This window comes from Aedes aegypti, chromosome 3 (genome assembly GCF_002204515.2).
Source record: "Aedes aegypti strain LVP_AGWG chromosome 3, AaegL5.0 Primary Assembly, whole genome shotgun sequence".
Lineage (NCBI taxonomy): Eukaryota > Metazoa > Arthropoda > Insecta > Diptera > Culicidae > Aedes > Aedes aegypti.
Genome location: NC_035109.1, coordinates 293,806,158 through 293,830,035, shown reverse-complemented (window position 1 = coordinate 293,830,035; position 23,878 = coordinate 293,806,158). Strand labels below are relative to the sequence as shown.

General features: G+C 36.7%; 1 protein-coding gene across 7 annotated transcripts in view; it reads right to left on the bottom strand.

Annotated features, from left to right (window-relative positions):
• The window catches only part of LOC5565521, a 129,234-nt gene extending 107,505 nt beyond the window's left edge, over nucleotides 1–21,729 (bottom strand). For 3 of the 7 annotated variants that reach the window (XR_002501857.1, XR_002501860.1, XM_021851911.1), the window contains exon 1: nucleotides 21,635–21,729. The gene's annotated coding sequence lies outside the window, so the exon portion shown is untranslated. The other 4 variants (XR_002501856.1, XR_002501859.1, XR_002501858.1 and 1 more) reach the window with 4 other exon arrangements.
• Nucleotides 21,730–23,878: the final 2,149 nt, after the last annotated feature.

Here is a 23,878-nt window from a genome sequence, read left to right as displayed (position 1 = left end):
TAGTCAACCTCGTTTTCTCATCGCGCTGAATTGCTGCTGTTGGATGGCACCCGGCACAGCAAGCCGGAAATTTCGTTGCAGTTGTCCTGGTTTCAGCGCCTACTGCGCTGTCTTTTTTTACTGAACAATTACCTTTTGGGCAGCTTCGATTGGGAAACCGCGATTTGATAATGTATGAAGGGGCACCCTCGCTCTTGAAGATTGATTTATATCGGCCCGAGTTGCCGATAAGCGAAGACGTCGTTCAAGCGATTGAAGTACCTATACGTATGGGACGTGTTGATATCCAGGATTTTTTTTACTGGGAAACTGAATCACGTCACACGACGCTACGGTGCACTGATTGTCTGCGGGAGGCACTGAGCTCGAAAGAATTCGATTTCACATCATCTTCTGTCGTTCACTTCAGCTGCGAGTTATTTTTATTTTTAGTCGATTTTGACGAGAAATTCATGTTTTCTTTGCCACTTGTGTCTGCGATTTTGTGTCTTATTGCCAGTAGAAGTCGCGATCGTCGTGAAGCAGCGCATCCGTAGTGGATATATGTGTATGAGTGCAATAAAAATCGTGATATTTTCGGTAGTCGTTTTTCGTGAGCTTCGGTTTTCACATATGGGATCAGCTTTTCACGTGCTGTCGAGTGGTGGAATTTCTTTTTGTTCGCTTCACGTTGTATGAAATATCGAGTACTGCACAGAATCGAAACCAAAAATATGATTGAAAAACAACCGTATGTACGTGTTCAGATCTCAGCTGGTGGCTTTGGCTTATTTTTAATTACACAATAAGTTGACGACAGTTTTGTAATCGAGTTAGTGTTCTGCAATATTTCACAGAGCGCAGAAATAGGCTTATAAGCACTTCTCACAAAAAAGGTTTGGTTGAATTGCCAAATTTTGGTTACAACCCAAGAATCTGTTTATAACTATCATCATTGCTGACGATTGATTAGCTGTGAAACAGTATACAGTATACAGTATACTCCCAGAAATGCACTCACATCAGTAAGTGACCTATAACGTTTTCAGCTTGATTTAAAATCAAATTTGAAATAATAAATTAATCTTTTATTGACAACATATTACATTTCATTTGCCGTAGCAGTTCAGAATGTTTACAGTTGAGTTAAATTCACCTGCTTATGAGAGAAACAAAAACGCTTTCAATTAACTTAACCTAAATATATAACGCTTCAATCGTGGTGTGGTACTTATAGACTTGACAGCTATACAATAATAATTGATTTTCAAAATGTCACGGTCTACTAAGAAATTTGTCGAGCTACCACATCTCTTTTTCATCGACGCTTTTTGACACTTTTTCCAACTTCTGTTTCAACCTTTTCCAGTTCCACCTGCTTTTTTCGGTTGATTTTTCCCGTTTTAAGAACCCGTGTACCCTATCGCACATTTTCGGCTTATCCTGTAGGATTTTCCTCAGCCGGCAGGCGTCTCCCTCCGATGAATCGAGACATTTTTGCCTCCTTCGATCAGAATTCTATCTGCCGTTTCAGGAACTCCCTCATCTAAGGCGAGAATGGATCATTGAAGGTAGTTTTTGCAAGTGCTCACCGCATCAAAACAAAGGCGCCACTGTATATGGGATTTACCATTGTGACAGCATTGCTGTTCTGTCAAACACACAAGGCTATGGTTGCGCTATCTATGCCCTAAGTATATTGAAAGCTATAGAAGGTATGCTATTCACGACTGTGCATTAGTATTAGTAAATAGTTATGAACTTTTTCTGGATTTGTATAGCGTTTGTTATATTTTAATGCAATTTAAGTAAATTTAGGTATTTAGGATAACGAAATATCGATGGCTTACCAGAATACTTTGTAACGTATCCGATTAGAAGGTTATTCAATGCATTTGTTCTATTTATGATGAGTATTTCCCATGTTTCTCATCAAACCCATTACCTCCCTCAGAAATAACTAGCCGTGCAATTTGTTTTTTTATTTTACATACAAGAATATATATACTAAATGTACATAGAAAGGCCTTATTGTACGGAATGCAGGAATTGAATCCGATATAATTTCTGAAATTTGATCGAATGTCTAGTTCACATAAGGGGCCCAAATACAAAGGAGTGGGAGTGACATTGAGGTCGGTTTTGAGTTGAGTATACTGAAAAGTTTAAAGCTGTTTTTGGAAGATTTTCGATCGACCCTTTCGATATTTAAGATAGGTATAATAAAATAAATAACACAAGGTGCATTTGCTTGTTGTTTATTGTTCAGTGTAATTTAACTTTCGATAGTTGTTCAAATCTTACATCAGGATTTTCTTTATTTTCTTCCGCTATGGTCCTGCTATCTGATTCTCAGAAGTGCTTGGAACAAACGAAAAGGTTCGTGGTATTTGTTTTCAAGTTTTATCGCAAAAATGTTAGCCATCGGTTTCTCTGCACATTGATCGTTGGAAATCTATGGAACGTAACCGTTTTATATCGTTCTGTTTTAGGGTTTCTTCAAATATAATTTGCTTTTGCATGTCGGGACATGACAATTCGACATTTTGATGATGAAATTTAAGCGACGTTATAAATTATTAATGAAGATTTAAATCCGTAGACTCAATGGCATTTCAATTTACATAATGTCAGCTCGTCCCGTAGTAACATTTGCCGAGCAATGATTCAAAAGCGATTTCCATACTAACTTCAAATGTATTTTAAAAGTAGTTCCAGGGCACGGAAGAATATGAAATTTTGGATTCTGGCTCAATTTTTAACGTAGAATCATGATATGTGAAAACCTGGATACCCCTAAACAATCCGATTGAATAAATTGAATTTATATTCCGATTTCAGTACAAATCTGAAGAATTTTCATAACTATTTTATCTGTGTGAGTATTTTCGTGTAAGATAAACAAAAATGCAGCGTACCTTTAGTAGCTGTCAAAATACGTTGATCTATGCCATCCATAACGGCCGTTTTGGTTATTTTAATGATCCATTGTGCTGACTAGTCAACATATCTGCAGAAGGTTCTTGCTCGTCGCCAATGCACAATGGACGAAAAAAAACGAAGTTTGGCCAAAACTGGTTTTATCGCCTTAATCGATGAAATATGTAATCTGAATATGTTATTTGGCTTTTTTATTGTTTCAGAAGGGGCTATTCACACATTACGTAACTTATTTTTAAAAAGTTTTTTATTAGCAATGCAATCAAATTTGGCTGAAATCACAAATTTTGTTTGTATTTTAACGAGTTTTATCAAAATATGTATGAAGAGTGGTTAAATATATTTTTTATCAACTTTGTATAAAAAATATCGTCAAAATGTATGAAAATATTTAATTATTCAAATAGCTCTAACTTGCAAATCAGCAAATTTCTGCAAAAAATTTAAACGTTTTTTGTAAGATCTAAGGATGCATTTTAAAGTGCAATATTGGAAATGGCGGCGACATGACGCGACAAGAGTTGTTTTTCATGTTCAAAATCATCAAAATTACTAAAGTGTAATATTGAACAGTATTAAGGCTTCAACAAAATATTTTTTTCCATCCTTATGCTCGATAAAAGTGTTGAACCATAAGCTTTCAGATAGTGCGTAGCTTTCGGAGAATATTGCAGTCCTTAAATATGAATTTTGTACTTTATTTTATTGATACATTTTTCAATTTTTTGACTTCACTCAGTTTGACGTCATAAAAGTCAAAGAAATTCAAATTTTAGTTCAATTTCAATTAGGAATCATAATAATATAATACATGAGGTATATTTTAAAATGATAAAAACCATAAAAATCTCAAAAAAGTGTTTTGGTAGTTTTGGCCGCTTCTTTATATGGAGCCCGACCATTGTGCAATGTGGTACTTATAGACTTGACAGCTAAACAATAATAATTAATTTTCAAAAAGTCACGGTCTACCAAGAAATTTGTCGAGCTACCACACGTGGCAATAATAGATTGCAACGATTTTTGTCTAAAATTATTAATAATTTTATTCGACACAAGTGGTCCCGGCTTCCGCTGAATTTCCTGAGCTTTTTATACACACAAACACGTAGGAACACTTCAGGAACCTATCTAAGAGAGAATTTTCATATAATTAAAAAGCTATACATAATTGCAATATCGTGACCAATTTAGAATGACTAGAATTTTTCGAAACAAGTAGCATCACTTCTAGTTACCGACAGTTTATATAAATGCAGAATTATCTAAAATGAAATATACAGTTTGTATGAAACAGATCTCTAGACATGTCGTTTTCATCGGTGCTCCAGTTTTTCGGTCCAATTGTATCCAGCTAGGGTAGAACCACCGGTTTTGGCCATACGCCAGTTGCTGCCATAGGGAATTATACACCGTTTCACATAGCCAATCAGCATGAAACCTTTTATGTTCAGTAGATCACATTCACATGATCAATCTATATTCATTTACTAGTCCAAATTGATTCAAAACATGAGAAAAACAATTCATTTTCCTTATAATTTTAACTCCCATACACCTAATTTGGCCAGGGCACTCCTAATATGGCCACTCTCATGAGAAATTAATGCGATTGGCCAATTTAGGAACCGAAGATAAATCTCTGGCCGAAACTGGTTCCGTTGGCCTATATTGACCAAAGGGATTTTCAAACCGAAACAATGGGTATAGCTCAGTTTTGATATTTTACACACATAATATGGATTGAAAGCTTGCATTTGACATATTTGTAGTATAAATACGGCTTCCCATTTATTTTTTATTGACATTTTCTCTTAGGCTGGCCAAAACCGGTACTTTTACCCTACATGTTTGAATCGCCCTTATTTGACACTTATCGCATACACTATAATTTTTATGGCTTGATCAAAGCAAGCTAAGCAGTGAATAAAAATATTATGTTGACATGGAAAAGTCAAACCTGCAATGTTATGTTTTTGGAAATGGAAATCAATCCTTTTGAAATTGCCTTTATAATTCTAAACGTTTTACTATTTTAGGTCGATGTACAATAGCGTGCGGCTTATTTTTCAAAAGCACTCGAAACCAAAAATTTGTCTGCTCTTATGAATTCAAATCACATTAGAAGAGAACTTTAAGGTTTCTCGAGCCAAAAATATTAAGATTTAGAATTTTTTTTATAACTTGAAAATTTACTTTCAAAACGCTTGCGCCACGCGTTTTGAAAGTAAATTTTCAAGTTATAAAAAATGGCCTTCAGTGAAGTCACCATAACTTGGGTAATTTCTAACCAATTTTGAAGCTTTTGGCACCATTATCTTCAAAATGTTTCAAAATACAACATATATTCATTTTATGTTTCAAAACACATTCAAAACCATTTTTTAAGAAAAATGTGTTGTATGAACAGTTTAGAAACAACTAAACTTTCTTCAAAAACATGCAAAAAGATTTGAAAAAAGATAGAGTCCCAACTAACATTCACTCATTTAACAAACACCATTATGGCAGTTTTATCCAGCATCATGTTTTATAACATTTTATTAATTTTCATGGCCAACCTTTGTTAAAGCATTGTTCACACAAATTTGGAGAAACTTTAAAGCATGTCGTTGAATACCAACTTTATTTTTCAGCTTTAAAAACGTTTTACAAGCATTTAGTTCAGCTTTTATACGGCTGCACAGTGCTTCCAAGGGCCTATATTCGTGATCGAAAATGTTTTGCACCAGAAAAGTTGGTTTTAGAGGTATAGTGTCTTCAGAGAAGTTGTTCGGGATGTTGAAGCCCTTCTTAAGAAAGAATTATTTTTGTGATGAATCCACCTAGCAGTGAGATAGATTTTCACTTTTTTGAAAAAGTGGAGATACAACAATGGTGTCTTCGGTAAAGTTGTAGATAATTTCACTACATGAAAAGTTGCTGAAGACACTTTTGCTCTATCTATTGAATTTTAAGAGATATGGGTCATTTTTTGTGAACGACCCCTTAAAACTAGTTTTTTCGTTATATCTCTTTCTGGGTATTTTTGAGATTTTTCACATGTTCTACAAAGTTGTTTTAATTGATAAAATATGCATTTCTTCAGAAGACATAAAAAATGTATCTCTTATATTTTCGGATTTATATGATATTTTATGTTGAAAAATTGGCTATTTCACCTTCCTCTAACATTTACAGGGGCAAATTGGGGCAACATTTTTAGCTTGCATATAAAAGAGTAACTTAATAGCTATCAAATCCATGGTAACTGACACGTGGCACTGCGTTCCTTGCCTACAAAATATGTTCTGTAAAATATTGAAAAATTAAAATTATGCAACCTTTAATACCGGTTATTTTTTAAATACGCCATTTTTCAGGGCTGAGTGACAATTTTCAGGTCTTTTACGCAATGATATATTCGGTTTGGCTAATGGTGATATTGCCTAAGATAGGATATCTTGAAATCAAACGTCATACTTCTCATTTACTGTGAATACTATATGTATGAATTCTTAAAGATAGCCTTTATTACGTAACATCAGCTCTATACTGAACGTAGTATAAAGCACATAGAATAATGTTAGTAATTTATTTGCCTAAAACGGAAGTCATCCTATTTAAGCTTAAAATAATAATAATAGTAATAATAATAATAATAACAATAATTAAGGAAAGAATGTTTTCTTTAGTTTTGGTATTTTGCTCTTTTGTATTCACAAGAGAACATAATCTTTATAAATCTATCCGTCTTTTCATATAAATAAAACTAAAGTGGCGTGACATACGAACAGAATGGCTTTCAAACGGACTATCATTTGTTACCATAAACAAGCTATAATTTCGCTGATATGTGTATTTTTAAGATTTTAGATACTACTTTTTGAGCATGTGAAGAAGAAAATTTAAAATAAGACCCTTTTTGTATATTTCTGTGCGATAATACAGTCGACTATCCACATCTCAATATTTTTGCCTATGTAGATTATTTCTTTGATCCTCTCTCTCAACAATTTCTTTCTCCATAAAAAGACTATCTTTTAACTATTATTATTACAAAAGTGTTCATATGATGATATGTAGTCTTAGGCGAATTGATTACACAGCGTAACAAAAATGACATTTTTGCGTGTCTCAAGAATCAAATTATGTGTCTCTAGTAAATTTGGGGCTGCTGAATCTGGTGCCATTCTCAGAAATGTTCCAGCTCGTCACAATTTTTAGCTACAGGTCGCCAAAGTTGTATAAAACACTGGTTTTATTTATGTTTACATGAAATTTAAAATACAATTTATCAAACATTTTTGTAATCTTATCCACCAAACATGCAAAATAGAATTTGAACTTTCATTTCAGACATAATTTGATTGAAATTGCGTGACTAAATTTCGATTAAACCGATTTTTTTAACATGCTTGCAGTCTCCATACAAAATTCTTCGTTTCTTCTATATGGAAAAATACAACAATTCTCTAAACCATCAAAAAATAACTTTTCCGTATCGAAAGTATTACAAACTTTGATGATAAGTATTGTTATACACATAAAGTTTGAATTCTGTGGCAAATTAAGCCAATATATTACCTTACAAGCTGGCAAACTTGCATGCAAGTTGGCTGAAATAGTCATTTTTTACATTTTAAACAGCCAATATCTCAAAAACTAGACGTGATATGATATTTCTGAAAACGGCAATAGATTCAGCAACCCTTAAATAAGTGAATAGCGGTATTTTGGTGCTGGAGACAAAAACGTGTTCCGCAGTGTTATTTACATTATCCACTGTGCTTAAAGTGAAACATATCGGAATCTAGAGATGGTCATCCCAATGTCCGACTTATGTAATATCTCTGTCCGCATTCTAAAAGCACTTAACTGAACAAATATTGAATTAACAAGCATTATATTCTTAACTTATGCTTTCTACTAATGCACAAAGCTAAAATAAAAATCATTGTTGTTCGATGCCTTCTTCGCCAGATTTGTGTCTTAAAAGTTTTAGTGCAATATTTACTTAATATAACTAACTTTTTCACGTTAACAACATCCAAAAATATTTAGTATTTGAGAGATCACGTTTTTACAGTCATAACCGAATGTATCATATCCTAGAAGACCTGATAATTTTCCACTCAGCCATGAAAAATGGGAACGGTTCATCTGGCTTAAAACCATTTAGCATATGGTCATTTGGCATAACCCCAATTGAAATAATGGCCATTTTTCATAACGATCATTTCGCATAATTAGAATAAAATTCTTTCTTTCAAAATATACCTGTTCTTTATAAATGTGATTATGTTAAATGACCATTGTGCCAAATGACCGTTATGCCAAATGTCTTTTATAACAAACGGCTTGATGCCAGATGAACTTATGCCAAATGACTTTATACCAAACAACCCAGGCCCATGAAAGATGGCGTATTTAAAAAATACACGGTATTAAAAGCTGCATACTTTTAATTTTTCAATATTTTACGGAACATATTTTGTAGTCAAGGAAAGCAGTGCCACGTGTCAGTTACCATGGATTCGATAGCTATTAAGTTACTCTTTTATATGCAAGCTAAAAATGTTGCCCCAATTTGCCCCTGTAAATGTTAGAGGAAGGTGAAATAGTCAATTTTTCAACATAAAATATCATATAACTCCGAAAATATAAGGGATACATTTTTTGTGTTTTCTGAAGAAATGCATATTTTATCAATTAAAACAACTTTGTAGAACATGTGAAAAATCTCAAAAATACCCAGAAAGAGATATAACGAAAAAACTAGTTTTAAGGGGTCGTTCACAAAAAATGACCCATATCTCTTAAAATTCAATAGATAGAGCAAAAGTGTCTTCAGCAAATTTTCATGTAGTGAAATTATCTACAACTTTGCCGAAGACACCATTGCTGTATCTCCACTTTTTCAAAAAAGTGAAAATCTATCTCACTGCTAGGTGGATTCATCACAAAAATAATTCTTTCTTAAGAAGGGCTTCAACATCCCGAACAACTTCTCTGAAGACACCATACCTCTAAAACCAACTTTTCTGGTGCAAAACATTTTCGATCACGAATTTAGGCCCTTGGAAGCACTGTGGGCTGGTCTAAAAATAATTAAAGACTAATAAAAACAAAAAAAATATTTTTCTAGGCACTTTATAAATGTAGTGTGCACTATTATTATGATAGTATAACAATCTTATTTAAAAATCGCCTGTATACTGGATTCGAACTAGAGACCTTCCAATCGTCAGCGGTATGCCTTGCCATCTGCGCCATCCTAGAATTGATGATTTTACCGTCCAGTGCAAAATATAAACTTCTCATACACGGAGAAAACGGAAAATACTATACCATATTATTTATGACATTCTAGACATTAGCCCACTTTAATCGATGCAACTGATAACAAATATGCTTGGCTTTAATATTTTTATACTTTATCAATCATATTGATGAGTTATAATCAGCTGTGCATAAAGCAAAGCAGATATTATTCTGGCGACTTTGTAAAATTTGCTAGTAATTTTCTCTACCTAGTACGGAACGGAAGCCATTGCAAAAATTGCCAATTTTCACCTGTGTTTTCATAAGCTCAATTTCAAGATAAATTACATTCAAATAATCATGTACTATTCACGGTAAGTTTTTCAGCAAGCGTTCCATGTATTCGAAAATTACGACATTACTTTTCCCCCAGAAAACAAGCTCGTTCTGTTTGGCCTCGGCTTAGAGCGCATCGCGGAAGCCTCCATTTTTCGATCTGGAAACGGTATTCCAGGATCTTTGCTGGCACCCTATCAACACCAAGCAACTAGAATCAATGGTAATTTAATAGTGAGAAACTGTTCCGCAAAGAATCAGACGATTGTGTTGTGTCCCGCTACTCCGAATCGGATCCGTACGATGTGCGACGTTGTTCTTGGTTCGGCATGGATAAACTGTTGGACATGATTGAGTTTGCACGGATTCTACGGGAATATCGCCAAAATAGAATAGAAGTTTCACTTTAGTAACAGATGTAGTATATTGTTTTTATTAAATTGTTATTCATCACATATTTGCGTTTCATTTATCTATATAAATAAAAATGGAATGGTGTTTGTATGTCACGAAATGACTTACGAACGGATCAGCGGATCTGAATTATTATTTCTCCATTCTGTTTGTCACGGGTTCCGACATGTTTGTGTGTATAAAAATCCTAGGATATTCACCGGGAAAGACGAAAAAACGAGAGTGAACGGAACTGCCATTTTGTATGAAACAAACCATAGCGTTTTTCAACAGCCTACTTGATGGCAAGACGAAGTTTGCCGGGACCACTAGTTATTAATAAAAATAAATAAATAATATAAACACAAAACTTTTAAATGGAAATGATGAATAATACCGTTTTATGCATGACGTTAATAATTACATAATAAGCATGCTCATACATAATTGTCATTTATACTAGCAAATCATAATGTTGAAATATGCATGTCCAGGAGTGAATAGACCAAATATGGTTTTAGTATGATCTTTACGCTGCTTAGCATATATTTTTTTAACCGTGTATGCCGACAGGAATTTTAGGAATTTTTAGCTTTGGTTCAAGTTTGTGTTGATGAAGCTCCAAACTGAATTCTACAAGAATTTAACATCTTAAAATACGTGCCGGCTTTCACTGCAAGACAAATCTTAGGTCACTTTTTATCAATCCGGTTTAGAAAGTAGTTGGGAGTGAAGCTCATCGAAACTTGGCAACATCCACGAAACTTGGCAACATCCAATGTGTAACGTGCAAATAATATTTTTTGTTTACATTAATTTGTTCTATTACGATAAGTTGCGTCAAGTTTTAACTGCATTTGTACGATTTTGGAAGGTCTCGTTCCATTAACCATCCTTAACAATATCATAAATTGCAGCATGATGACATGATAATGTAAAGAACCCTTACTGTTCTCTACTCAAACAGCCCTCATTCGTGACGAAGGTTGACTAAATGTTTTCAATAGCAATTATTCAAACTTTCTGAACATTTATTTGAGATTTATGAAGATAAGAACCTAAATGTTTTTTTTTTTTCAAGATTCCAGGAACAAATTTTGATATGGGTTAATCGCAACGGAACTTTTGTTGCTACGACCACATATGGGTGACTATCGAATTATAGAATTATCTTGAAAAGCCTAAAAATATTAAAAGAAATAAGTTATTAAAACTAATACAAAATAAATGAAAGATTCCAAAAAAGGCTCCTGACTACGTTCCAAATGTGAAAATTTTCGACATTTCAATCAACAAACTTTATTACTGCCTACTTAGATTTAACTATAAATTCTGTAGGCAAGAAATGTCGAAATCGAATAGTTGTTTTATGGCTAGCGTAAAAACCTGGATAACAGTTCTATAAAAATAGACCTCCAAAATAGAATATTTCGTATTCTGATGTGCATTCGTGGTCTCAACGCACGTTGAGAATCCAGCTGAGATTTTTTTTAAGGAATTTGTCCATCGATTCCCTCAAGAATTTCTCCAGAAGTTTCTTCATGTATTTCTCAGGGATTTTCTCTAGAGACATCTTTTTATTCTTCTTGGCATTACGTCCTCACTGAGACAGAGCCTGTTTCTCAGCTCAGTGTTCAATGCGCACTTCCACAGTTATTTGTTGACAGTTTTATTTGCCAAAGTAGCCATTTTCGTATTCGTGTACAGTGTGACAGGTACGATGGTACGCTATGCCCAGTGAAGTCAAGGAAATTTCCATTACGTAAAGATCCCGGACCGACCGGAAATCTAACCCAGAAACCTTCAGCATGGCTTTGCTTTGTAGTCGCGGACTCTAAACACTCGGCTAAGGAAGGGATATATTGCAAGGACATAATTCAGAGATATTTTTGAAAACTTCTCTAGGTACTCCAGTGTTTCCTTAAAGGATTGCTTCAGTGATTTCACCAAGTAATAATTCAGATATTTGCCACAAATTACTCCAAGGGTACATGCAGAGACTTCTCCAAAAATTTTTCCACAGATTCAACCGGGAATTGTTCCGATGATTCCCACAGAGATTCCTCCAGGAGTTTCATCTACAGTTTCTTCAGGAATTCCTCTAGAAAATCCTTCAAAGACTTCCCAAGGAATGTCTGTAGAGAAATTTCGCCGCCAAATAATCAAAGATTCATTCGAAAACTCCTCCAAGGATTTTAAGGATAATTCAAATATTTTACAGAAATTTCTCTAAGGATTCCTCTAGAGACTCCTTCGCGAATTCTTTAACAGATTTTTCTAGAAATTCTTCCAAAAAATCTCAAAGGGCTCCATCAGGAAGGCCTGCACTTTCTCGAGGGATTCCTCCACAGAATTCCTTCAGGAATTCGCCTAGAAACTCCATCAGCGATTCTTCCAGTAATTGCGCTAAGCAAATTTCACCGCCTAATAATTCAGGAATATCAGGGATTTCTTCATTGATTTCAGCTCGACATAATTCAGATATTTTCCCGGAAATTTTTCCAAGGATTCTTTCGAGAATTCCCCCTAGAATTCCTCTAGAATTTCACCAGGGATTCTTCCCAGATTTACTCCTTCAATTTGACCAGGGATTCCTACAGAGGATCTTCCAGACATTTCTCCTGGAATTTTTCCAGGGATACCCTCAGGAATTTCTCCAAAATCCACTTCAAAGATACCTCGAAGAATTTTTCAAAGATCATTTTGCCAGGAAATAAGAGATATTTTCTAGAACTTTTCCGGGTATTCCAGTATAAAGGCTCTTTCGAAAAATTCACCAAGAAATAATTTAATCACAATCCACCCGAAATTTCTACAGCGAATACTTCAGAAATTCTTCCAAAGATTCTTCCAAAAATTCCCACGGAGATTCCTGTAGGGATTCACCAAGGCATCCTCCAGGAATTCCTCATGCAAATTTCTTTCCTCTTGGAGAGATACCTCCACATTATTCCTCAAGAAAATCCATCAGGGATTTCTCAAGGATTCACAACGAAATACCTCAGAGATTGTTTCGAATACTCCTCCGAGGATTTCAGTAAAACAGCATAACCAAAGTGACATTTTTGCATGCCTCAAGGATCAAATTATGTATCTCAAGTAGATTTGAGGCTGCTGAATCTAATGCCATTCTCAGATATGTTCCAGCACGTCACAATTTTTAGCTACAGGTCGCCGAAGTTGTATAAAACACTGGTTGTATTGATATTTACATGAAATTTAAATTATGACTTATCAAACTTTTTGTGATCTCTCCACCAAGCATGTAAAATAGGAGTTAAGCTTTCAATTCAGATATAGTTTGGTTGAAATTGCATGATTAAATTTAGATTTAATTGATTTTTTCAACTTGCTTGCCGGCTCCATACAAAATTCTTTGTTTTTCTTATATGCTAATATACAACACTTTTCTAGACCATCCAAAAATAACTTTTGGGCATCGAAAGTATGATGAACTTTGTTGAAATATATTGTTATACATATGGAGTTTCAATTCTCTAGCAAATTGAGCAATTAAATTGTCATACAAGCTGGCGAACTTGCATGCAAGTTGGCTGAAACAGTCAAATTTTGTATTTTCAACAGCCAATATCTCGAACACTAGACTTCTTCTTCTTCTTTCTGGCGTTACATTCCAACTGGGACAGAGCCTGCTTCTCAGATTAGTGTTCTTATGAGCACTGCCACAGTTATTAACTGAGAGCTTTCTTTACCGATTGACCATTTTTGCATGTGTATATCGTGTGGCAGGTACGAAGATACTCTATGCCCAGGGAATCGAGAAAATTTCCTTTACAAAAAGATCCTTGATCAGCGGGATTCGAACCCACCACCCTCAGCATGGTCATGCTGAATAGCTGCGCGTTTACCGCTACGGCTATCTGGGCCCCTCGAACACTAGACGTGCTACGATATTTTTGAAAAAGAAAATGGATTCCGCAGTGTAATTCTTTCAAAGATTTCACCAAGACATAATTCAGATATTCCCCAGAAATTTCTCAACGGGTTCTTCCAGAGATTCTTCCAGAAATTTCTTCAAGAATTCCTCCAAGAATTCCATCTGCATTTTCTCTGTTTTGCAATTGCTCTGAAGAATTTCTCAAAAGGATTCCTCCTGGAATTTGTTTAAGGATTCCCTCAGAAATTCCTCCAAGAGCTCCTTCAGAGATTTCTAAGCGATTTTTTCTAATAATAACTTCTCTAGGGATTACAGTACTTTCTCCAAGGATTTCCTGAAAAGATTTCTCCCTCTGAAGAAAACTCTGGTAATTTTTCCAAAGATTTCTTCAAAGAATCTCGAAGTGATTCCTCCACAGATTTCCTTCAGACATTTCAGTAATTCCTTCGAAGATTTCACCTGGGCAGGTATTCAATTTTTAGAAATTTCTCAGATATTCAATTTCTAAAAAATTCTCCGAGAATTTTCCATGGGGTTGCTTCAGAGTTCCACAAGCGATTCTTCCAGGAATTCTTTCTGCAATTTTTCTGAGGATTCCTCCAGGAATTTGTCCTAAGATTTTCTCAGAAATTAGTCCAGAAGCTCCTTCAGTGAGTTCTCAACGATATTTTTTCAGGACCATTTCAACAGGAAATGATTCAATGATGTTTTCGAAAACTCGCCCAGAGATTGCAGTAAATCTTTCAGAGAATTTTTTAAAAAAATTTGCTCAAAGATTGGTCCTGTTATTTTACCTGGGATTGCTCCAAGAGTTCCGCCAGTGATTTTTTTTAAATTCTTCCCTAGGTCACCAGCGATTCCAACAGGAATTTTTCCATGGATTCTTTTGAGAATTTCACCAGGCATTGCTCCAGGAATGCAGCCAGTAATTCCTTCAAAATGTTCACCAAAAATGTTTCCAAGGGTTTCTAAAACATTTTTCCGTTTAGATTTCTCCAGTAATTAACACCCTCCAAATACCGCTGCCTTTTGGAGTTGTGTTTGATCCGTTGAATCTGTTGCATGCTCCTTTGAGGGCGAGCGACGGAATCCGGATCAATTTTGCTGAAGAAAAAACGAAAACAAAGTGTCCGAGTGCAGAAAAGCAACGACGTGTCAGAAGTGTTTGATCCGTTGAATCTGTTGCATGCTCCTTTGAGGGCGATCGACGGAATCCGGATCAATTTTGTCCGGTTCGCGTTTTGCTGAAGAATAAACGAAAACAAAGTGTGCAAGTGAAGAAAGCCACGAAGCGTCAGAAGTGTTTGATCCGTTGAATCTGTTGCATGCTCCTTTGTGGACGAGTGACTGAATCCGGATCATTTGTGTCCGGTTTGCGTTTTGCTGAAGAAAATCGAAAACAAAGTGTGCGAGTGAAAAAGCAACGATGCGCCAAAAGTGTTTGATCCGTTGAATCTGTTGCATGCTCCTTTGTGGGCGAGCGACGGAATTCAGATCGTGTCCGGATCGCATAGTAACCGCACTATCGGTATCGATCATCCGTGTATATGATCACGTATTCATTTAAAATTATATCTTTATCGTTTACCAAAACGAATCCTTTCCCATATCCAAACTCCCAGTGTTTTCTTGTGGAAGTGCAGAGGACTCCTCGGCTTCCATAAAGCAAGTAACACGTCAACATTTCCCTCCCATTCCCAAATTGACCTGCATTCGGACGCAGCCGGCGCCGGTATTGTTTGTTATAATAATGAGAGCACCAGTACTTACACATTGAGGATGCTACTGATCCTGAGTAGCGTCTGTTGGTTCCCTGTGTAAGTACAGCTGTTCTGGCAATAACGGAGTAGCAACTGCGGGCGGTCAATCATGCTCATGCTCATGCTCATGCTCAAATACCGCTCCCTTTTGGTCAGAAATTTGTCTTTAGATCCTCCAGGATTTTTCACAGGAACTTTCCCACGAATTCCTTCAGTAATACTTCCAAGGACACCTTCAGAACGTCTATCTGAATTCCGTTCAATTCATTCTTCAACAGATTTCTCCAGGCAATCATCAATGGATTCTATCAGAATATCTAAGCATTCCTCCAGAAATTATAGATTCCTTCAGCAAATATTCCATGTGTTCTTCCAAGGCTTGTCAAGTTATTCCTCTTGATATTTCTCCTGAGATTTTTCCAGAAACTCGTCCAGTTTCCTCCAGACAATCCATCAGGATTTCTTTAAAAGGTACTTAAACCACCAGAATAATCGAAGTTGCACAAGGAGCCAATGTATCATGGGAGTAGCTTTCCATCTTCAATGTACACTTTCGAGAACTCCAAACATTAAACACGGTGTGCCAGAAACCGTAATTAACGTAAAAAAAATGTCTAAGAATTTGGCACCTACCACTCGAAAGATATAGTATTCAAGCATCTTTTCCGCGATTTTGAAAATATTATAACGAGGGAATCAAAAGTGATCGTAATTTGAAGGTTTTGAGCTATTTTGGAAGGGATTTTTACATACTTCACAATTTTCCCCACCAGTGCATCATTATTAGTTTGTAAACTAGCCAAGTAACCATCAGCTTTGCATTAAGCATTCAAAACATATGATATCTGAGCAGTTAGTTTGATAAAAGTTTATCGAAAGACTACATAACTGGAGTACTTTGAAGTTTTGGACCTGTCTTTAAGATTTGTTTTCAATCGTCTAAAATAATGTTCGCAACACGCATTTTATCATTGCAACACAAATCAACTTAACAAATTTGTATTGAACTTGTATCTTTCATTCAGGAAAGGTAGTTCTTCGTTATAGCATAAGCAAATGTATTCATTTTTTCATTTTGTTTCATTGTTGGCGTTTTGCTTGGCAGTGATTCGTTATGGCCCAAATAAGCATATTGCTGAACCTAACATTTGAAAGTGGTGAGATCGTTTTATGCTACTGTTCTAAATGGGCTAAATATCATTGCTCAGAATTTATTTGGGCAACAAAGGAGATACGTTTATATATTTATTTGAACAATTGTACGTAGTCGGTTTTTGTCGAAATATAGCTTGTTTCATGTTTTTCAAATATGTATTTAAATGCAACAAGTCTCATATTTGGTTCAGTTTTAGTTAATAACACAAGATCCTTGAATTGTTAGATACTATAAATATCTACTTTCCTTTAGCTACTGATAGATTACGTTTTAGGTTGATGTTGCATAATTCACATCATGCAAAATCATTCGTCATCAAAGGTGTCGTCATATTGAGTCATCAGTCAAGTTTTGTATATATGAAAGAATTACTTCTTATTTTATTTTATTTATTATTTTGCTGACTTTATTATGTTTGGAGGGAGGTGTAACCAGCGAATATGATGTGATGATCTCTAGTACTTTTGTAATTAAGCGTTTTGTTTACCAAAACGAATCGTGTAATATAACCATTTTCCAAACTCCCAATGATTTCTCGTGGAAGTGCAGAGGACCCCAGCGGCTTCCTCAGAGATAGCAACAAGTAATACATTTATTCCATAACCCAAATTGACCTGTATTCGGACGCAGCCAGAGCCGATATTGCTCAGAACAGTGAATGAGAATTCCATTACTCACACACTGAGGATGGTGCAACAACTCCTAAGTGGCACCCGTTGGTTCCTTGTGCAAGTATAGTTGCTCTAGTAATAACAAAGAAGCAGCAGCGCGGTCAATCATGCTCTTCAATCATATTTATTAACATACTAGTGGTCCCGGCAAACTTCGTCTTGCCAATGGCCATCAAGTAGGCTGTTGATAAACGCTATGGATCGTCCCATACAAAATGACCGTTCTCGTTTTTCAGACTTTCCCGGTGAATATATTGGGATTTTTATACACACAAACACGTCGGAACCCTTGACGAACAAAACGGAGAAATAATCATTCAGATCCATTGACCCGTTCGTAAGCCATTTCGTGACATACAAATACCATTCCATTTTTATTTATACAGGTTGACAAGAAGTTGTTGAATTTAGTAATAATAAAGTTTTCTCAAACCAACTGCGAAAATGCTAGTCAACTAGTATATGTAGTCAACCATATTTTTTGAATGCCGAGTGTCAGTCCTATAGACATTTTTATTTGTAAATTATGTACATTAATACAACAAAGCCATATAAATAAGCTCTTATTTAAACTTCATAGAAATAATGGTAAATATTCAAATCACGGTAACTTCTGATTTTCTCGGAAAAATTATCTCAAATTTTCAGAGAAGAAGCATAGATATTGTTGGAGAGCAGCATAGCTCATCATTATCAGATAGGAGAATTGTTTTGGTCTGCACTGTAAACTCCATTGAGTGCGCAGTGAAATAATAAGATTCTCAGATAACTTCGGTTTTATAAGGCACATTTGGTATTTTATATTGTATTCAGTAGGTCTCGAGCCATCATAAGTGTTGTATCGTGTAATTGTTAGTTGTAATAAATTCCTGTGAATATGTCTGGTTATTAAATATTAGTATACGTTAAATAAAGTGTGTTAATTGTTGACTACTGAACGAAGTATTAAAGGTACCATCAATGGAAGGAATTGAACTGGAAGGGCTCATAGAGCACAAGGGAACTCGATGTTGGGAGAGACCCCCCATATCATACAGTCCACTAAAGTTGGCTTGGGCCACATCCCAACAAATATCATATTTTTTGAATGCTTAATGCAAAGCTGACGATTACTTGGCTAGATTACAAATTAATAATGATGACCTGGTTGGGAAAATTGTGAAGAATGTAAAAATCCCTTCCAAAATAGCTCAAAACCTTCAAATTACGATAACTTTCGATTCTCTCGTTAAAATATTTTCAAATTCACGGAGAAGATGCTTGAATACTATTTATTTTTTTAACGATTTTTCTGGTGAAGAGGATACAAAGCCAAAAATCAAACCTTCAAGAGCAAAAATCTAGAGAATCAGACAGCAGTTCAAGCTGAAAACCTGGTTGATTGGTCACCACCAGCGAGTGACCATTCGACCAAGCCCTCAGCCCGATCCGCTGTCCGGGTATCCAAAACTGTGCTCCCGAAAATTTAAGGCTTGGCTTCGATGCATCTCCACCTGTTCCTTGGGCTGTAACGAAGCACTGCCTAGCAGAACGTGTGCAAAATAAACCCTTTTATTTCCGCTATGGACACTTATTTTACAATAACTGCAGCAGCCATTTCACCAGCCGAATCTAATAATTTGCGGAGACGATGAAAACGTGACAGTTAAATTTTCAGATTCGCGCGCGCTGGCTACTGCGATCTCTCAGAAGTTTCTGAGTTCCTGAGATTCCTTCAAAAGTACCTTCAAGAACTCCTTTTAAAATTCCCACATTAAATCCTCTAGGCAATTCTTCGGTAATTCCCCAAGTTATTGTATTTGTCCAGGAAGTCTTCAAGAAATTTCTTTAGGAATTCCTCCTGGGGTTCATACAATTCCTCCTCTTGAGATTTCTTTAGGAAATCCATCAGGAATTCTTTGAAAAATTTCTCCTGAGATTCTTCAGTGATTTATCTGGACATAACTTCATGATTTCATCAAGGTATTCTTCTTTTATGGTAGAATATCTTCCATTAGGTATATATATTTATCCAGATTTCCTATCAGATATTTCTCCAAGAATTACTCCTTGAATTCAATAACGTTTTAAAATACAGTGAAACCTCCATGAGTCGATATTGAAGGGACCATCGATTCATGGGAATATCGAGTCATGGAACAGCAATCCTTTGGAAAGCTGGTTCAAGGGACCATCATAGTAACCATGAAATTTTGTTTTTAGTATGGTTCCATGAGTCGATTTCGAGTCGTGGAACATGGACTCATGGAGGTATCACTGTATGTCAGAAGGATTATTTTCAGGATTTTTTTCTAGTTATAATGACAACGTAATATGAGAAACTACTCAGGAAACTTCCACAAATTCATACATATATTTTTATAGAAATTTCTCTTGGTAATATGTCATAAATTGCTCAAAAATACTATAGAGATTGCTTCTCTTGAGAGAACTCCCATAGGAATTATAAGAGAAATTCTTGGATGATTCCCTGCAGTGATTCTGGGGGTAAATACTGCACTGATCGCTCCAGTACAAGAATGCAAAGATATTCTCTTGTATAGCTCCTACAGGCATCCTAAAATTTCCACGAGAAATACATGAAGGTATTATACTTAAGAGATTCTGCCAGAAATTCTCCAAGCTGTGTCATTATTCATGTTTTGTTGCAGAATTTTCTACAGGAACCCTAGAATGAATCGACGATAGAAACCTTGAAGATTTATAGGAAGAAATTTGTTGAGGAATCTTGGAAAAATCTCACTAAGAAATCACTAAGTTAGAAAAAATTATGAACAACATTATGAATTACATCAATCGAAAGCTTTTAATCTATTCTTCAAAGTAAAACAGAATCTACGATGCTGATTTCTGCGCTGAGAAGACTGTAGGAACAGAAATAAGAACTAGTGCTACTACGTGCACATGTGTTCCGATAGTGGCACAAGCGATATTAAACACAAAAAAAAGTTTTTTCGTAGTTTTCATATTTTTCCTACAAAACCAAGATAAAAAGCTTTCAGATGACGTGAAAATAATACCAATGGCTTTATTTTTCGATGTTATACAAATATTTGTTCTTAGCTGATCGGCTGTTGATACATCTACCCTAATCTACACATCCCTTCTTTTTTGAGTGCATTCTGCCAACATATTTGATCCACACGGCTGAGATATGAACACGTAAAACATCCAACGTTCACTAATGCTTTGTTTGCTGCCCAACCGTATTCAGATCGTACAACCAATAAAGTATATTACTATCCTTCCTGTTTTCAAATTCACCAATTCCACCTCACAGGGTACTCATTTTCCTTTGGACACGACACCACCCTTAATGCGACTCTCACTCTCACTTGCGGAAGCTTTCCCACTCAAATTTTCCTTAGCGGTTTCTTGATATTATTTCCCACAGCACCACCGTTGTTCTTCGTCTTCTTGCCTTGCTACACACACGGAAACGACACTAGGTACTGCTCTCATACTGTAGTTGAAAATTTTCCTAGCAGGCATATTTTTAACTTTTCACACACAATTTTTCCTCGTCGTCCACCTTTGCTGAACCACCGTGGATCGAAGCAGGCAGGCAGGCCTCGGATCACATAATATTCTTCATCTTTCCTCTTGGGAAATCGTCATCGCCGCTCACTAGATTGTTCGGTAATTAACCGAAACCCCCCATGTATGTAGACCCAAAGGCACAGCGGGCGCCGACAATTTTAGAAATCACTTCCAAAAATGCAACGGAATAATTGCGCTAACACACTTTTTCCCTCGCATACGCACAGAAAACGACGCAATAACGGACCACTCTGCACACAAACCGCCTCAATTTCCCCCAAATAAGGGGATAGACACTAGAAAACCAATCTCCCAACCAAAATTGCGATTTCAGCTGATTTTTTCGAACGATGTCCTTCTTCCGCACAGTTTGCAAAGGTTACCGTCCGGTTTTCGAAACGTCGATCCACACCGCACTCTGTTCTCTCGGTCACGTCCACTGCAAAATCCGGTTTCAAGGTAGAATGTCCGGAAACGCGAACCGCACGAAATGGGGAAAAGCACGATGAAAAATGTGTCACGATTTGCGAAACAGAATTTTTCAGAAGAGAACAAACCACCAAATGAGGAATAAATTCGAATGGGTGAAATAAAATAGCGAAAAAGAATGACGATGAGGTCGTCTCCTCTTCTGCCAGAGGGTTTCGTAGACACTAGTATAGTAAAGTGGAAGCTATTGGTAGAGGATAGAAGCCGAACGGACGAACACTACGCTCACATATTCTCGTGTTGCTGGCGACGATGGGAAAAAGAAACTGAACGCTCGCTGAGCTCTAACTTGCGATCGAAGCAACCCTCCTAGATTGGTTTGGCTGAGTAGCAGCTCGGGCTCAAAAATAGCGCCTGCTATGGTTGTTGCCGTGAGTGTGAGGTAGCGCTTTCGCTCCCCAAAATGCTCCCATCGCGATCATCGCTCGCCGAGCAGTCAGCTGGTTTTTGCGGTTTGTTGAGTTCAGCGAAGTGTACACTCAGAGCAACTTCTAAGGGAGATATATTTGGTAAACACGTTGGAGACTGAGTGCCGAGAGAAATCCGAAGAAACGTGTCGATTTTGATTGCGATGGACTGTTGAAACTTACGCGCCAACTTGGGTTGGGGACAGTGGGAGATTATCAAAGTGGGCAAAATACATGCGGATCGTAAAACTGTTATTAAAGTGGGTGACTAATTTCTGAGGACACATTTTGAAGACGGCATGTCTTTTAGTTTATGACAAAAAACCATTATACGAAACGTCCATCCATAAAATTATGCGAAATGACCGGTGTTAAGTGGGTACTCAATCTGCGTGGTTTCTTTGTACTTTGATAAACAGGCAACATTAAAGGCTGCGTTCTTTAAGACATGTTCTGCGCTACAATTTTACACCAACAAACTCGGTCAATGATTGCTTGCCTCTAGTTTCTTGATTGTCCCTATTTCCTAGGTCCTGCTACACTTGGTCAAACCACCTAGTTCGCTCATCGTACCCTCTCAGTTTTTACGACTTTCTGGATACTGGGTTTATCGTAGAGTTGCCCAATCTCGTGTTTCATTCTTCTCCTCCGTACAGCGTTTTCACATACTCTGCTAAGGATCGTGCTGATCGCGCATCGTTATCGTCCCAAAACTCTTAGCGCTAGCAGGTCTATTCGAGCATTGTTCACGTCACATGGCCGTAGGTTTTTTTTATTTACTTAGTTAACATCCAAACAGATAACACTGAACTAACGATTTCACGCCACAATACTAGGTTCGTGGCCGCATCTCTCCGTCCTCGGTTCTGCCCCACGCTCGCCAAATCGATGCGCACTTGATCCGCCCACCTAGCTCGCTGCGCTCCACGCCTTCTTGTACCAACCGGATCCGAAGCGAACACCATCTTTGCAGGGTTGCTGTCCGGCATTCTTGCAGCACGCCCTGCCCATCGTATCCTTCCAGCTTTCGCCTCCCTCTGGATACTGGGTTCGCCGTAGAGTTGGGCGAGCTCGTGGTTCAGGTCTGCCACTTTTTCAAACGTTTGGCCGGCAATGTCCATATTATCTGCGAAGCAAACAAATTGAATGGATCTCGTAAAAATCGAACAATGGCTGTTAAGCCCGGTTCTCCGCATAAAACCTTCTATCGCAATATTGAACAACAAGCACGAAAGTCCATTACCTTCTCCAAACGAACTGGAGTGTTCGCCTGAAAGCTTCACACATTTTTGCACACCTTCCATCGTCGCTCTCATCAGTCTCGTGAGCTTCCCGGGAAAGCTGTTCTCGTCCGTGATTTTCCATAGCTCTACGCGGTGGATACTGTCGTATGCCGCCTTGAAATCGATGAAAAGGTGATGCGTTGGGACCTGGTATTCACGACATTTTGGGAGGATTTGCCGTACAGTAAAGATCTGGTCCGTTGTCGATTGGCCGTCAACGAATCCGGCTTGATAACTTCCCACGAACTCGTTTACTACAGGTGACAGACGACCCGACTAGAGGCATATAACAAAAATATAATAAAATTTTATCAGAATATGATTTACACTACCCACCTTAAGTATAGGATCGCGTATTGCAACAATCATACTGAATATTGCAGCACCTTAAAAAGTTTATCATCACCTAAAATGAATATTATCTCATGATTCTGAAGTGTCAAATCAATGTATTTTTGAGGTCGTCTTAAAAAAATCGTCTTTAGCCCCCGCGATTTTTTATTTTTGTTGAAAAAACTTTTATAACTGGATTTTGAGTGATGTTAACCTAAAAGTGCTGCAATACTCAGTATTGCAACTATTCCATACTTATGGTGGGTAGTGTATATATCTTGTTATGATATAATTTTGTTAGACACTGGTATTCACAGAAAATATTAAAACAAAAATATATCATAATATGTTATACAGTCATCTCTCCCTTACTCGATATTGAAGGGACCATCGAGTAAGGGAGGTATCGACTTACAGAACACAAAACCAGTACATCTGCAATCCAAGGGA